An 18,022-nucleotide genomic window follows, 5' to 3' on the forward strand; every position below is an offset into this window, starting at 1 on the left:
TTTGATTTCTTTTAGCAATGCTACGTAGTTTTCTGTGTACAAGTCTTTTACATCCCTAGTTAAGTTCATTCCTAAGTACTTGATTCTTTTAGTTGCTATTTTGAATGGAATTTTTTCTTTCAGTGACTCCTCAGCTAGCTCGTTGATTGTGTATAGAAGCGTTATTGATTTTTGCACATTAATTTATATCCTGCCGCCTTGCTTAATTTATTTTCTCAAGTAACTTACTATAGATTTCTCAGGACCTTCCAAGTATAGTATCATGTCATCTGCAAGTAATGGAAGTTTTACTTCTTCTTTTTCAATTTGGATACCTTTTATTTCTTTGTCCTGCTTGATTGTCCTAGCTAAAATTTCTAGCACAATGTTGAATAATAGTGGTGACAGTGGACATTCTTGTCTTGTTTCTGACCTTAGGGGGAAAGCTTTCAGTCTCTACTGAGTACAATGGTGCCTATCAGTTTTCATATATTCCCTTTATCATATTGAGGTAGTTATTTTTTATTCCTATCTTTTGGAGAGTTTTTATCAGAAAAGGATGTTGAATTTTGTTGACTACTTTTTCAGCATCAATCGAGATGATCATGTGATTTTTCCCTTTTGATTTGTTAATGTGCTGAATTACATTAATCGATTTTCTTGTGTTGAACCTTTCTTGCATTCCTGATATAAACCCCACTTGGTCGCAGGGTATAATTCTTTTAATGTGTTGTTGAATTCGATTTGCTAATATTTTGTTGAGAATTTTGCTTCTGTGTTCATTAGGGAGATTGGCCTGTAGTTTTCCTTTCTTATAGCATCTTTACCTGATTTTGGTATTAAAATGATATTAGCTTCATAAAATGAGTTAGGTAGAGTTCCTTTTTCCTCAATTTTTGAAAAAGTTTGAGCAGGATTTATATTAGTTCTTTTAGCCATGTTTGATAAAATTCCCCTTTGAAGCCATCTGGCTCTGGGTTTCTCTTTGTAGGAAGATTTTTTATCTCCATTCAAATCTCTTTACTTGTGATTGGTTTGTTGAGATCTTCTATTTCTTCCTGAGTCAGTTAGCTTGTTTCAGTGTTTCCAGGAATTTGTCTATTTCATCTCAGTTTTCTAATTTGTTGGCATATAGTTGTTCATAGTATCCTCTTTTGATTTCTTTAGGGTCTATGGTAACGACCCCTTCTCATTTCAGATTTTGTTTATTTGCATCCTTTCTCTTTTTTTTTTTTTTGGTCAGTCTTGCTAGTGGCCCATCAAATTTTATTGATTTTTCTCAAAGAACCAACTTTTGGTTTTATTGATTCTTTCTATTGTTCTTTTGTTCTCCCACTCAGTTATTCTCTGCTTTAATCTTTGTTATTTCTCTTTTCTTTTTTGCTTTGGGGTTAATTTGCTGTTCTTTCTCAAGTTCCTCCATGTGAGCCGTTAAGTCTTCGATTTTTACTATTTCTCTTTTTTTAATGTAGACTTTTAGGGCAATGAATTTCCCTCTCAGCCCAGCCTTTGCCACATCCCCTAAGTTCTGATATGCTGTATTCTCATTTTCATTCATCTCCAGATAGCTACTAATTTCTCTAGCAATTTCTTCTTTGACCCATTGGTTGTTTAAGAGTGTTGTTTAATCTCCACATATTTGTGAATGTTCTCATTCTTTGGTGGTTATTGAGATCTGTCTTCATCCTGTAGTGATCAGAGAAAGTGCTTTGAATAACTTCAGTGTTTTTAAATTTATTGTCATGGTCAGGTTCATGTGTCAACTTGGCCAAGTGGTGCTACCTGTTTGTCTGGTTGGGCAAATGCTGGCCTGTCTGTTGCAATGAAGACATTTCATAGAATTAAATCATGATCACGTCAGCTGCATCCACAGCTGATTCCATTTGTAATCAGCCAAGGGGAAAGTCTTCTGCAATGAGTGATGCTTAATCTACTCACTGAAAGCCTTTTAAGGAGGATTCAGAAGAGATAGGCTCTCTTTATGACAACTAGACAACTGAGATGAAATAGACAAATTCCTGTGGAGTTCGTCCAGACCCTCCATTGGAATCGTCAGCTTCACAGCCTGCCCTGTGGATTTTGGACTCTGCGTTCCCACGCTCATGTGAGACACTTTTATAAATTTTATATTTGCAAGTGTTCCCTGTTGATTCTGTTTCTCTGGAGAACCCTAACTGCTACAACTTGGTACCAGGAGTTTTATGAAGACCTGTTTTGTGCCCCAACATATGATCTATCTTGGGGAATGTTCCATGAGCACTAGAGAAGAATGTATATCCTGTTTTTTTCAGGTGCAGTGACCTATTTATGTCTGTTAGGTCTAATTCATTTATTAAGTTATTTAACTTTTCTATGTCCTTGTTGATCTTCTGTCTGGTTGTTCTCGCTGTAGAGGAGAATGGTTTATTGAAGTCTCCTACTATTACTGTTGAAACATCATCACTCCCTTCAGTTTTGCCAGTGTCTGTCTCATGTCCTTTGGCGTTCCTTGATTGGGAGCATGAACATTTATGATTGTTATATCTTTTTGGTAAATTGACCCTTTAATTAGTCTATAGTGTCCTTCCTTGTCTCTTATGAATGATGTCTTTATGTTTAAAGTCTATTTTGTCCTATATTGATATAGCTACTCCTACTTTCTTTTGGTTACAACTTGTGTAGAAAATCTTTTTCCATCCTTTCACTTTCAATCTATTTGTATCCTTTTATCTAAGATGAGTATCATGTAAGCAGCATATAGCTGGATTTTGTTTCTTAATCTATTCTGCTGATTTGTATCTTAATTGGTAAGTTTAGTCTAACTTTCAAAGTTATTACTGAAAAGGCATTTCTTGATTCCACCATCTTATCTTTTTAATTTTATTTGTCAGATCTGTGTATTCTTTTCCCTCTTTTTCTTTTTCTCCTCTGCGTTACCCTTACTGGTACTCTTCAGTTCTGTTCCCCTCCTCCAGTCCCTCCCTGTCCTTTTTTTTTTTCAGCTGGCAGAACTCCCTTTAGTATTTCTTGTAAGGCCAGTCTCTTGTTGACAGATTCTTCAGGACTTGTTTATCTGTGAAACCTTTAATCTCTCCCTCAGTTTTTTTTTTTTTTTTTTTTTAAAGGAAAGACAGAGAGAAGGAAGGAAGGATAGAAGAAAGGGAAACATTTTTAAACATTTTCTTGTTTTATTGTATTCTGTTTCTCCGTTTTTGTTACATGGGTTGGGGCCGGGAATCGAACCGAGGTCCTCCGGCATAGCAGGCAAGCACTTTGCCCGCTGAGCCACCGCGGCCCCCCTCTCTCCCTCAGTTTTGAAGGACAATTTGGCTGGGTACAGAATTCTTGGCTGGAAGTCTTTCTTTTTCAGGATCTTAAATATATCACTGCCTCTAGCCTTCACGGTGGTAGTTGTGTAGTCTGAACTCAGTCTTATGTGGTTTCCTTTCTATGCAGTAGATTTTTTTCTCTTGCTGCTTTAGAATTTTCTGCTTCTCTTCAACATTTGGCAAACTGATTAGTATGTGTCTTGGGGAAGGCCTATTTGGATTTATTCTGTTTGGAGTTTCCTGGGCTTCTTTGACTTGTATATTTATGTCCTTAATAAGGGTTGGGAAGTTTCCCCCCATTATATCCTCAACTGCTCTTCATAGCCCTTTAGTCCTCTCTTCTCCTGAGACACTAGTGATTCTTATGTTTGTGCACTTTGTTTTGTCTATCATTTTCCTGTGATCCAGTTCAAATTTTTCCATCTTTTTTGCTCTGTGCTGTTTTGAGTCTTTGAAGTCAGTTATCCTGTCCTCTATATCAGTTATTCTTTCTTCTGTCTCTTCAAATCTGGTGTTGTGTGCCTCTAGTATGTATTTTATTTGGTCCACAGAATCTTTAATCCCTGTGAAATCTGCTATTTTCTATTTATTCTTTCAAATTCCTCTTTATGCTCTCTACTGGCTTCTTTATCTCCTTTTTGCATTTGCCATCCCACTTATTTTGTTAAGTAGAGTTATATGAACATCTTTGATTAGTTGTTTCAATGTCTGTGTCTCCTCTGCTGTTTTAATTTGGTCCTTAGGCAGGGCTATATCTGCCTGCATTGTGATATGCTTGGTGATCTATTGTTGTTGTTTTTTTGCATATCTTGATTGATTTATTTTGGGAGTTGATTTCTTACAGTAGTCTAGGACCTTGTGTTTGCCAGATGAATGTTCCATAGTGAACAGAGTATGGGGTGGGGAATAACAGTGCAGTTATTCGTTTCAGGGCAGGGATAGGCACAGGATGGGGATGTTAAGGTGGTACTTGTGAATGTTGATGCCCAGCGGCCAGGGAGGATGGAGCTGTATGGGTGCACCAGTCTGGGGGGTGTGACCTTGGTGTGCACTGGTCTCAGGCATGTGTCTCTTTGTGAGCACATATAGTGCTGTAGCAGCAGATCAGTGTTATGCCATCATGTGTTGGAGGCATATGTGACCCAACAGTGCAGGTCAGTACTTTCTCAATGCTGTGAAGCGTGACTGAGGGCCATGTGCACACACAAGTCTAGGACTGCCATAAACTGACATTCTCAGAGCTGAGACATTCTCAGGACGTAATTGGGGTCCCATGTGCTTGCGCGAGTCTAGGAGTGCCGTAAACTGAAATTCCCTTAGCTGAATGATGTGATTTGGGGCCCGTGTGCATGTCAAAGTCTAGGAGTCCCATAAACTGAAGTGCAGAGCTCAGGGGGGATGGGGTGAGGGTGAGACTGTGCGACACCATGGGTTGGAGATGGGGGTAGCCTGGGTATGGAGATTTGTTCTAGTTTGCTAGCTGTCAGAATGTAATATACCAGAAATGGAATGGCTTTTAAAAAGGAGATTTCATAAATTGCTAGTTTACAGTTCTAAGGCTGAGAAATTGTCCCAATTAAAACAAGTCCATAGAAATGTTCAATCTAAGAGAAAGATACCTTAGTTCAAGAAGGCCGATGAAGTTCAGGGTTTCTCTCTCTCAAGTGAGAAGGCATATGGGGAGCACAGTCAGGGTTTCTCTCTCAGCTGGAAGGGCACATGGCAAACATGGCGTCATCTGCTAACTTTCTCTCCTGGCTTCCAGTTTTATGAAACTCCTTGGGAGGTGTTTTCCTTCTTCATCTCCAAAGGTCACTGGCTGGTGGCCTCTCTGCTTCTCATGGCTATGTCGTTTTTCTCTGCTCTCTGTGAATCTCTTGCTTTCTCCAAAATGTTTCCTCTTTTATAATCCAGTAAAGTAATCAAGATCAGCCTGAAATGAGCAGAGACACATCTCCACCTAATCCAGTATAACAACCCCTCTCGATTGAGTCACATCTCCAGGGAGATGATCTAAGTAAAGTTTCAAGCATGCAGTACTGAAGAGGGACAAGAAGAAATGGCTGCCGTTACAAAATGGGATTAGAATTAAAACATGGCTTTTCTAGGGTACATACCTCCTTTCAAACCAGCACAAGGTTAGGGCCCATAGCCTTATGTGCTGACAACAGTCTGCAGGGGACAGGGAGGGGAAGGTCATGCTCATGAGGTGTGCAGAAGAGGTAGGCTGGGGCTGCACTTGGAGTGGGGGTTTGGGACAGGTATGCATGCTGGGGGGCTGGTGGGTTGGGGGCTTGGAGCTCATGGAATGGTTGTGGGTGGGGTTCAGGTGCATTAATGTGGGGTGAGTTGTGGGTCACAAGGCTGTGCTGGTGAGTGTAGTGCATTCAAGGAACGTGGCCTGGCTTACTTCCTAGACCGTGGCTCCTCATCCGTGCACTCCTGCGGTTTCTGTGCCTCTGCACCAGGGTACAGCCCTCCACCTCTCAGCTCCTCGGCCTTTGCAACCAGGGCTACCCTTTGTGGTGCAGAAGGCTTTCCCAGGTCAGTTTCACTCTTGAATCGCAGTCTCAGTTGCCCTCCTGTCCCTTCTCCAACTTTTCTGTGGAGCAGGCCTGAACTTGAGCTACTCTATTCAGCCATCTTCCTGGAAGCTGATTCTACAATTATGGAATCTTTACAAGCAGGATTTTTTTTTTTTTTTGCATGGGCAGGCACTGGGAACCAAATTCTACAAGCAGGATTTTAATTAAGAACACCAGATTTATCTGACTAAAGTAATTGTATTCCAAATGAAAGTTTTCTTAGATAAGAGGGCTGTTTGACTTAAAACATTTTAAATAGCTGAATGCGTTATTTGTACTAAATTTTTTTGTTGTATTAAATTTTAATTTCAATTTATATTATTATGCCATCTGCAAATAATGAAATTTTTATCACTTTCTTTTTTTAATCTTTACATATTTTATTTCCTTTTTCCCCTTATCACATTTAATGCATGTGCTAGGATAACCAGTAGAATGTTGATTAAATTGGTTGTAATGGGTGCCCTTATCTCATTCCTGACTGCTTTTTATAATTTTCAATTAAGTAGGATGTCAGCTATCATTTTTGTACAGGTAGCCTTTATCAGATTAAGGAAGTTTTGTTTTATTCCTAGTTTTCTAGGTTTTTAAAATTTTTAACGAGTAGATGTTGAGTTTTAGCATATCTTTATTGATATGAGTGTGTATGATTTTAATCCTTTATTCTGTCAATATGGTAACTACATTGTTTTTTGAATTTTATACTACCTTTGAATTCCTGGGAGAAACCCAACATTGTTGTGATATATTGTTATCATTTTTATTTATTCCTAGATTGAATTTGCTAATATTTTACTTAGGATTTTTTTATATCTGTAATTATGGGTGAGATTGGCCAAAATTTTCCTCGTTTCTTTCAAATTTTGATAAAATTTTTTGGGAGTAATTCTTCATTTTCCATTATTTGGACATTTGCTTAAGATTTAGGTTATTTCTTCACTAAATGTTTATAGAATATATCTGGTTCTGAAGTTTCTTTGTAGAGAGTTTTTAATTCATGGCTTAATGTCTTTACTAACTAAAGGACTACTCTCATTTTCTGTTTCTCCTTGTATCAGTTTCTGAAAGTTCTGTTTTCTGGAAATTGACACACTTTATCCAAATCTAAATCTTCAAATTTATTGGCATAAGTTTCAGAATATTTTATGAGATTTAAGGTGTGTAGCGTGTATAGTAATGTACTATTTCCATTCCAGATATTAGTTACATGTGTCTTCTCTATTTTCTTTGTGTATAGTACTGCCCAAGGGTTTATCAGTTTGTTTTTCTTTGAAACATAGAACCTACTTTTGGCTTTATTGGTCTTTTCCATTTTGTTTTTTCTATATCATTAATTTCATATCTTCATTATTTCCTTTCACTTTATTGACGTTTCATTTACTTTTTTCTACCTTCTTGAGATAAACACCTAAACCATTAACTTTTAGTTTTTTTCCTCCCTCCAAAATAAAAATTTATAAATTGCCCTCTAAACATGGCTTTTACTTGCATTCCACAAGTTTTAATTTCTATTTATTTCATTATCATTCATTCCAGAATATAGTTTAATAGCTCTTATCAGTTCTTCTTTCACCCGTGTGTCATTTAGCAGTTTCTTTATTTGCAGAGGAGGGTTCTCCTAGTTTTCTTTGTCATAGATTCTTGGCTTAATTTCACTGTGATCCAAGAACTCTGATATGATTTAACCCCTTAAAAATTTGTAAATTTTACGTTTGTATTTGCATTCTGCTGTTGTTCAGTGCAGTATTCTATTTATCTTTTGAAATTTGTTAATTATATTGTTTGTATTTTCTATGTAGTTAATGCCTTATATGAATGGTCTATTGATTCATTACTGAAAGAGCTAATATTTAACATTTCCTGCTTCATACATTTGTCTACTTCTTTTTGTAGCCTTTCAACTTTTAAATTATGTATATTAAGCGCATGTTATGTATTTTACCTTCCTGGTGATTTGAACGTTTTATCATTATGCTGCTCTTTTCCTTAAAATCTATATTGATATTGATATAGCTATATGAGTGCTCTTTTGGTTAGGATTTTCGTTGTATATCTTCTGTTCATTTAACCTTTGTGTACTGTTAATACCTTATTTCCTTCCTTCTGATTGCTTTGGGTTATTTTGTTCTTTTTCTAGTTTCTTGAGTTAGGAACTTAGCTTATTGATTTTTACTCCCTTTCCTATTTTTTTTTTATTAATTAAAAAATTTTGACAAAACATTTAGAAATCATTCCATTCTACATGTACAATCAGTAATTCTTAATATCATCACATAGTTGCATATTCATCATTTCTTAGTACATTTGCATCAATTTAGAAAAAGAAATAAAAAGACAACAGAATAAGAAATAAAACGATAATAGAAAAAAAAAACCTATACCTCACATGCAGCTTCATTCAATGTTTTAACATAATTGCATTACAATTAGGTAGTATTGTGCTGTCCATTTCTGAGTTTTTATATCCGGTCCTGTTGCACAGTCTGTATCCCTTCAGCTCCAATTACCCCTTCTCTCTTTTTTTTTTTTTTTAATTAACGGAAAAAAAGAAATTAACCCAACATTTAGAAATCATACCATTCTACATATGCAATCAGTAATTCTTAACATCATCACATAGGTGCATGATCATCGTTTCTTAGTACATTTGCATCGGTTTAGAAGAACTAGCAACACAACCGAAAAAGATATAGAATGTTAATATACAGAAAAAAATAAAAGTAATAATAGTAAAAACAAAGCAAAACAAAACAAAAACCTATACTCAGATGCAGCTTCATTCAGTGTTTTAACATGATTACTTTACAATTAGGTATTATTGTGCTGTCCATTTTGGGGTTTTTGTATCTAGTCCTGTTGCACAGTCTGTATCCCTTCAGTTTCAATTACCCATTATATTACCCTGTTTCTAACTCCTGCTGGACTCTGTTACCAATGACATATTCCAAATTTATTCTCGAATGTCCGTTCACGTCAGTGGGACCATACAGTATTTGTCCTTTAGTTTTTGGCTAGACTCACTCAGCATAATGTTCTCTAGGTCCATCCATGTTATTACATGCTTCATAAGTTTATCCTGTCTTAAAGCTGCATAATATTCCATCGTATGTATATACCACAGTTTGTTTAGCCACTCTTCTGTTGATGGACATTTTGGCTGTTTCCATCTCTTTGCAATTGTAAATAACGCTGCTATAAACATTGGTGTGCAAATGTCCATTTGTGTCTTTGCCCTTAAGTCCTTTGAGTAGATACCCAGCAATGGTATTGCTGGGTCGTATGGCAATTCTATATTCAGCTCTTTGAGGAACCGCCAAACTGCCTTCCACAGTGGTTGCACCATTTGACATTCCCACCAACAGTGGATAAGTGTGCCTCTTTCTCCGCATCCTTTCCAGCACTTGTCATTTTCTGTTTTGTTGATAATGGCCATTCTGGTGGGTGTGAGATGATATCTCATTGTGGTTTTGATTTGTATTTCTCTAATGGCCAGGGACATTGAGCATCTCTTCATGTGCCTTTTGGCCATTTGTATTTCCTCTTCTGAGAGGTGTCTGTTCAAGTCTTTTTCCCATTTTGTAATTGGGTTGGCTGTCTTTTTGTTGTTGAGTTGGACAATCTCTTTATAAATTCCGGATACTAGACCTTTATCTGATATGTCATTTCCAAATATTGTCTCCCATTGTGTAGGCTGTCTTTCTACTTTCTTGATGAAGTTCTTTGATGCACAAAAGTGTTTAATTTTGAGGAGCTCCCATTTATTTATTTCTTTCTTCAGTGCTCTTGCTTTAGGTTTAAGGTCCATAAAACCGCCTCCAATTGTAAGTTTCATAAGATATCTCCCTACATTTTCCTCTAACTATTTTATGGTCTTAGACCTAATGTTTAGATCTTTGATCCATTTTGAGTTAACTTTTGTGTAGGGTGTGAGATACGGGTCTTCTTTCATTCTTTTGCATATGGATATCCAGTTCTCTAGGCACCATTTATTGAAGAGACTGTTCTGTCCCAGGTGAGTTGGCTTGACTGCCTTATCAAAGATCAAATGTCCATAGATGAGAGGGTCTATATCTGAGCACTCTATTTGATTCCATTGGTCGATATATCTATCTTTATGCCAATACCATGCTGTTTTGACCACTGTGGCTTCATAATATGCCTTAAAGTCAGGCAGTGCAAGACCTCCAGCTTCGTTTTTTTTCCTCAAGATGTTTTTAGCAATTTGGGGCACCCTGCCCTTCCAGATAAATTTGCTTATTGGTTTTTCTATTTCTGAAAAATAAGTTGTAGGGATTTTGATTGGTATTGCATTGAATCTGTAAATCAATTTAGGTAGGATTGACATCTTAACTATATTTAGTCTTCCAATCCATGAACACGGTATGCCCTTCCATCTATTTAGGTCTTCTGTGATTGCTTTGTGCAGTTTTTTGTAGTTTTCTTTATATAGGTTTTTTGTCTCTTTAGTTAAATTTATTCCTAGGTATTTTATTCTTTTAGTTGCAATTGTAAATGGGATTCGTTTCTTGATTTCCCCCTCCGCTTGTTCATTGCTAGTGTATAGAAATGCTACAGATTTTTGAATGTTGATCTTGTAACCTGCTACTTTGCTGTACTCATTTATTAGCTCTAGTAATTTTGTTGTGGATTTTTCCAGGTTTTCGACGTATGATATCATATCGTCTGCAAACAGTGATAGTTTTACTTCTTCCTTTCCAATTTTGATGCCTTGTATTTCTTTTTCTTGTCTAATTGCTCTGGCTAGAACCTCCAACAGAATGTTGAATAATAGTGGTGATAGTGGACATCCTTGTCTTGTTTCTGATCTGAGGGGGAAAGTTTTCAATTTTTCCCCATTGAGGATGATATTAGCTGTGGGTTTTTCATATATTCCCTCTATCATTTAAGGAAGTTCCCTTGTATTCCTTTCTTTTGAAGTGTTTTCAACAGGAAAGGATGTTGAATCTTGTCAAATGCCTTCTCTGCATCAATTGAGATGATCATGTGATTTTTCTGCTTTGATTTGTTGATATGGTGTATTACATTAATTGATTTTCTTATGTTGAACCATCCTTGCATACCTGGGTGAATCCTACTTGGTCATGATGTATAATTCTTTTAATGTGTTGTTGGATACGATTTGCTAGAATTTTATTGAGGATTTTTGCATCTATATTCATTAGAGAGATTGGCCTGTAGTTTTCTTTTTTTGTAATATCTTTGCCTGGTTTTGGTATGAGGGTGATGTTGGCTTCATAGAATGAATTAGGTAGTTTTCCCTCCTCTTCGATTTTTTTAAAGAGTTTGAGGAGAGTTGGTACTAATTCTTTCTGGAATGTTTGATAAAATTCACATGTGAAGCCGTCTGGTCCTGGACTTTTCTTTTTAGGAAGCTTTTGAATGACTGATTCAATTTCTTTACTTGTGATTGGTTTGTTGAGGTCATATATGTCTTCTTGAGTCAAAGTTGGTTGTTCATGTCTTTCCAGGAACCCGTCCATTTCATCTAAATTGTTGTATTTATTAGCATAAAGTTGTTCATAGTATCCTGTTATTACCTCCTTTATTTCTGTGAGGTCAGTAGTTATGTCTCCTCTTCCATTTCTGATCTTATTTATTTGCATCCTCTCTCTTCTTCTTTTTGTCAATCTTGCTAAGGGCCCATCAATCTTATTGATTTTCTCATAGAACCAACTTCTGGCCTTATTGATTTTCTCTATTGTTTTCATGTTTTCAATTTCATTTATTTCTGCTCTAATCTTTGTTATTTCTTTCCTTTTGCTTGCTTTGGGATTAGTTTGCTGTTCTTTCCCCAAGTCTTCCAAGTGGACAGTTAATTCCTGCATTTTTGCCTTTTCTTCTTTTCAGATATAGGCATTTAGGGCAATAAATTTCCCTCTTAGCACTGCCTTTGCTGCGTCCCATAAGTTTTGAAATGTTGTGTTTTCATTTTCATTCGCCTAGAGGTATTTTCTAATTTCTCTAGCAATTTCTTCTTTGACCCAGTCGTTGTTTAAGAGTGTGTTGTTGAGCCTCCACGTATTTGTGAATTTTCTGGCACTCCGCCTATTATTGATTTCCAACTTCATTCCTTTATGATCCGAGAAAGTGTTGTGTATGATTTCAATCTTTTTAAATTTGTTGAGACTTGCTTTGTGACCCAGCATATGGTCTATCTTTGAGAATGATCCATGAGCACTTGAGAAAAAAGTGTATCCTGCTGATGTGGGATGTAATGTCCTATAAATGTCTGTTAAGTCTAGCTCATTTATAGTAATATTCAGATTCTCTATTTCTTTATTGATCCTCTGTCTAGATGTTCTGTCCATTGATGAGAGTGGTGAATTGAAGTCTCCAACTTATGGTATATGAGTCTATTTCCCTTTTCAGTCTTTGCAGTGTATTCCTCACGTATTTTGGGGCATTCTGGTTCGGTGCATAAATATTTATGATTGTTATGTCTTCTTGTTTAATTGTACCTTTTATTAGTATATACTGTCCTTCTTTGTCTCTTAACTGTTTTACATTTGAAGTCTAATTTGTTGGATATTGGTATAGCCACTCCTGCTCTTTTTTGGTTGTTATTTGTATGAAATATCTTTTCCCAACCTTTCACTTTCAACCTATGTTTATCTTTGGGTCTAAGATGTGTTTCCTGTAGACAGCATATAGAAGGATCCTGTTTTTTAATCCATTCTGCCAATCTATGTCTTTTGATTGGGCAATTCAGTCCATTAACATTTAGTGTTATTACTGTTTGGATAATATTTTCCTCTAGCATTTTGCCTTTTGTATTATATATATCATATCTGATTTTCCTTCTTTCTACACTCTTCTCCGTACCTCTCTCTTCTGTCTTTTTGTCTCTGACTCTAGTGCTCCCTTTAGTATTTCTTGCAGAGCTGGTCTCTTGGTCACAAATTCTCTCAGTGACTTTTTGTCTGAGAATGTTTTAATTTCTCCCTCATTTTTGAAGGACAATTTTGCTGGATATAGGTGTCTTGGTTGGCAGTTTTTCTCTTTTAGTAATTTAAATATATCATCCCACTGTCTTCTAGCTTCCATGGTTTCTGCTGAGAAATCTACACATAGTCTTATTGGGTTTCCCTTTATGTGACGGATTGTTTTTCTCTTGCTACTTTCAAGATCCTCTGTTTCTCTTTGACCTCTGACATTCTAACTAGTAAGTGTCTTGGAGAACGCCTATTTGGGTCTAATCTCTTTGGGGTGCGCTGCACTTCTTGGATCTGTAATTTTAGGTCTTTCATAAGAGTTGGGAAATTTTCAGTGATAATTTCTTCCATTGGTTTTTCTCCTCCTTTTCCCTTCTCTTCTCCTTCTGGGACACCCACAACACGTATATTTGTGCGGTTCATATTGTCCTTGAGTTCCCTGATACCTTGTTCAAATTTTTCCATTCTTTTCCCTATAGTTTCTGTTTCTTTTTGGAATTCAGATGTTCCATCCACCAAATCACTAATTCTATCTTCTGTCTCTTTAAATCTATCATTGTAGGTATCCATTGTTTTTTCCATCTTTTCTACTTTATCCTTCACTTCCATAAGCTCTGTGATTTGCTTTTTCAGATTTTCTATTTCTTCTTTTTGTTCAGCCCATGTCTTCTTCATGTCCTCCCTCAATTTATCGATTTTCTTTTTGAAGAGGTTTTCCATTTCTGTTCGTTTATTCAGCATTAGCTGTCTCAGCTCTTGTTTCTCATTTGAACTATTGGTTTGTTCCTTTAACTGGGCCATATTCTCAATCTTCTGAGCGTGGACCGTTATCTTCTGCTGCTGGTGTCTGGGCATTTAGTCAGATTTCCCTGGGTGTCGGACCCAACAAGGTTGTAAGATTTTTCTGTGAAATCTCTGGGTTCTGTTTTTCTTGTCCTACCCAGTAGGTGGCGCTCGTGGCACACGTTTGTCTCACGTGTTTGGAAGGGATCCCCCCGGTCACCGTTCTCCGCGTCCTGGGGATTTCCGATCCAATTCTCTCAGTTGGTTTGGGAATCCGCACGTGGTAGGGGCGTCAGCCGCCGCGGCTTGAGAGGACCCTGTGGCTCCTTTATTAATTTCCCTATTGGTGTTTGGTTGGACCCAGTCCCTGCCACTGTCGGAAATTCCCTTCTCTGCCTGGAGGGGTGTCGCTCGCCGGCCGCAGCGGGCCCGGGGAATTCGCCACCGGACCAGGGAGCCGCCCGCGGGGGATGGGCGTCGGTCGCAGTCCGCCGCGGCCTGGGGAATTCGCCACGGGACCAGGAACCCGCCCACGGGGGAGGGCCACCGCGGCTTGGGTAGCCCTCTGATCCGAGACTCGTAGCCCGTCCAGGAAGCCACCTGCAAAAGAGGGGCACCGGCCGCCGCGACCTGGGAAACCCGCCTCTCCAAGACTCTTAGCCGGCCCAGGAAGGAGGGAAGGAGGAGCCCCGGCCGCCACAGCTGCCGCTGCTCGGGTAGTCGCGCGCCTCTCGAGGATCTCACCGCAGCCGAGTCTCGCAGTCAGACTAGCTGTGCGTCCATTCCCCGCCGTGGCCCCGGGAGCTGCCCTGTACTGTCTCTGCTCACCCAGTAGTTGCCCCAGTCAGAGGTCCTGGGGCTTGAATCTGGAAATGGTTTCTCTCTTTGAGGCTTTCTTAAAGAGCCAAAAGTCTCTAGAATGCTGGCTGAACAGAGAAACTCCAGTGTTCACAAAATGCACAGTTATCTTGCTCACCTGCTTTGCTGGGGCTCCAGAGATTCAGGCGTTCATCCCATCTGTGTCACCAGATTGTCTGGCTTATTCTTTTAAACAGATTCCAGCAACAACGCTGCATCGCATCGCGGCATCCTGCAGCCTCCCGCTGTCCAGACCCCTTTCCTATTTTTAATGTAAGCATTTAGCTCGGTACATTTCCCTCTCAGGGCTGATTTTTTTTTAAATCCCAGAAATTTTGGTATATTTTCATTTTCATTCAGTTTAATATATTCTTAGAAGTTTTATTTGAGACTTCATCTTTAGATTATTTGGAATATGCTGTTTAGTTTTCAAGTATTTTTTGATTATCCTATTTTCTTTCTATTGCTGATTTCTTCTTTGGTTCCATTATGGTTTGGAACTATATTTTTTGTTATTTCAATTATTTTAAATTTGTTGAGGTTTGTTTTATCCAGCAAATGGTCTGTCTTGATAAATATTCTATGGGTGCTTGCAAAAAAATGTGAAATCTACAGTATTATGTGGAGTGTTCTATAGATATCAAAATATCTGGTGATGGTGGTGTCAATTCTTCTGTATCTTTGCTAATTTCTGTCTAGTAGTTCTGTCAATTGCTGATACTGAGGTATTGCTGTACACAGTATAATTGTAGTTTTTTTTTTTCTTTCAGCTTTGTCAGTTTTTGCTTCATGTATTTGAAACCCTTTTGTTTCGTTAGTACACATTTAGCATCACTACATCTTTCAGTAGATCAGCCTTTTATCATTTTGTAGTGGCCATCTTTGTCCCTTGTAGTTTTCTTTAACTTGAGTCTGTTGTATCTGATACTCATATAGCTACTCTTGCTTTAAAAAAAATTGTTAGCATGGTATATCCTTTTTCACCCTCTTACTTTTTTTTTTAACTTTTTTTATTAATAAAAAAATTAACAAGCAAAACATTTAAATATCATTCTATTCTACATATACAATCAGTAATTCTTAATATCATCACATAGTTGCATATTCATCATTTCTTACTACATTTGCATTGATTTAGAAAAAGAAATAAAAAGACAACAGAAAAAGAAATAAAATGATAATAGAGAAAAAAAACTATACGTACCATACCCCTTACCCCTCGCTTTCATTTCCCACTATTGCAAACTGAATTTATTTTAACATTTGTTCCCCCTATTATTTATTTTTATTCCATATGTTCTACTCTTCTGTTGATATAGTTACTAAAAGGAGCATCGGACGTAAGGTTTTCACATTCACAGAGTCTCATTGTGAAAGCTATATCATTGTTCAATCATCATCAAGAAACATGGCTACTGGGACATAGCATTACATTTTCAGGCAATTCCCTCCAGCATCTCCACTACATCTTGAACAACAAGGTGATATGTACTTAATGCCTAAGAATAACCTCCAAGATAACCTCTCGACTCTGTTTGGAATCTCTCAGCCATTGACACTTTGTCTCATTTTACTCTTCCCCCTTTTGGTCGAGAAGGTTCTCTCAATCCCTTCATGTTAATTCTCAGCTCATTCTAGGGTTTTTCTCAGTCCTTTGATGCTGAGTCTCAGCTCATTCCAGTATCTTTGTCCCACGTTGCCAGGAAGGTCCACACCCCTGGGAGTCATGGCCCCAGCAGAGAGGGGGGACACCCTCTTATTTTTAAGCTACTATTTTGTTGTATTAGAAGTTTCTTAGAGACAGCATATATTTGGAGCACATATCATGTTTTTTATGCACTCGGTCTCTGTATTTTAATTTGTGTATTTAGAGCATTTACATTAAAGTAACTGTTGAAATGCTAGAACTTAAATCTGCCATTTTTATTATTTTCTGACTGTTTTACCGTTTGCTATTCCTTTGTCATTTATTGCTTCCTGTTGGTTTCTTGAACAATTTTTATAATTCCACTTGTATTATATTGTTTTGAATATATCATTTTCTTAATGCCTGCTCAGTGTATTACAATATGCATGCAAATCTTATATCCTACAGACAATGTTTTACCACTTCAAGTGAAATGTTAAAGGCTTACTTCCACCTAGGTCCCTTTATCACCCCATCCCCCACTCCTACTTTTAAGAATATAATTATCTCTAGTATTTCCTCTACCTATATTGACCATTACAACAGATAATGTAATTTTTGCTTCAACCGTCATATGTAGAGAAGAATAATGTGTTATATTTACCACTAATTTTACCATCCATTGTTCTTTTCTTTTTGAAGTTCCAATTTTTCTGAGATAATATGTTCTGTTTAGAGAGCATCCTTTAGCCATTCTTTAAGGACAGCTCTGGTAATTGACGGTTTCTTACTTTTTCTATGTCCAGGCCTATCTTTATTTCTCCTTTATTTCTACCAGATAGTTCCACAAGATATAGATTTTACGTTAACAGTTCCTTTCTTTCAGCTCTTGAAAAATTTTATACCACTTCCTTCTGGCCTCCATGGTTTAAGATGAAAAATCCACTTTCATTTGAATTGGTATATGCATCATTAGTTGCTTGTGTTTTGTTTTTTTCTTTAACTTATTATTGTGAAATATAATGTATATACAAAAAAGCAATAAATTTCCAAGTACATTTTAACAAGTAGTTATAGAACAGATTTTAAAGTTTGGTATGATGAGTTATGATTCCACAATTTTTCATGTTTTCTTCTGGCTGCTAGAATATGCATAATATTCTAGCATAATATTATAAAATGGGCTAGGGAGATGGAACTAGTTGATGAGGTTCTAGAGAGGTAGTCTCTCTGCATTTCAGGACTTATTTAGTCCAGGGACCCATCTGGAGGTTGTAGGTTTCTGGAAAGTTACCCTAGTGCATGGACTCTTTGTAGAATCTTATATATAATTTTATAGGTGTTCTTTAAGATTGACAGGAATGATTTAGGTTGGAGTTTGGCAAGCTATGATAGGTCACAGTATCTAACTGAAGCTTGTATAAGAGTGACCTCCAGAGTGGCTTCTGGACTCTATTTGAACTCTCTCAGCCACTAATACCGTATTTGTTATACTTCTTACCCCCTTTTGGGTCAGGATGGCATTGTTGATCCCACAGTGCCAGGGCCAGACTCATCCCTGGGAGTTGTTTCCCATGCCACTAGCATTGGTTGTTTTTAAGATGTTCTTTGTCTTTAGTTTTCAGAAGTTTAATTAGGATGTGTTTTAGTGTGGATTTCTTTGGGTTTATTCTATTTGGAGTGCTTATATTCTTGAATTTATGGTTTTATAATTTTGCCTTATTTGGAAAATTTTTAGCCATTATTTCCTAGAATTCTTTTTCAGCTCCTTGTTCTTTCTCTTTCCTTTTGGTACTCCAGTGTATGAATGTGAGATTATTTGTTAATAGTCCCACAAATCCCTGAGGCTTTTGTTCATTTTTTTTCAGGCTATTTTCTCTCTTCTGTTCACATTGAGTAAATTCTCTTGGTTTGTTCTCAAGTTTCCTG

General features: G+C 37.2%; 1 protein-coding gene across 6 annotated transcripts in view; it reads left to right on the top strand.

The window, feature by feature from the left end:
• CNOT6L (CCR4-NOT transcription complex subunit 6 like) overlaps positions 1-18,022 on the top strand; it is a 179,636-nt gene that overhangs the window by 95,706 nt on the left and 65,908 nt on the right. The gene's annotated exons all lie outside the window — the stretch shown is intronic.

Source organism: Tamandua tetradactyla, chromosome 24, assembly GCF_023851605.1.
Source record: "Tamandua tetradactyla isolate mTamTet1 chromosome 24, mTamTet1.pri, whole genome shotgun sequence".
NCBI classification, from domain to species: Eukaryota; Metazoa; Chordata; class Mammalia; order Pilosa; family Myrmecophagidae; genus Tamandua; species Tamandua tetradactyla.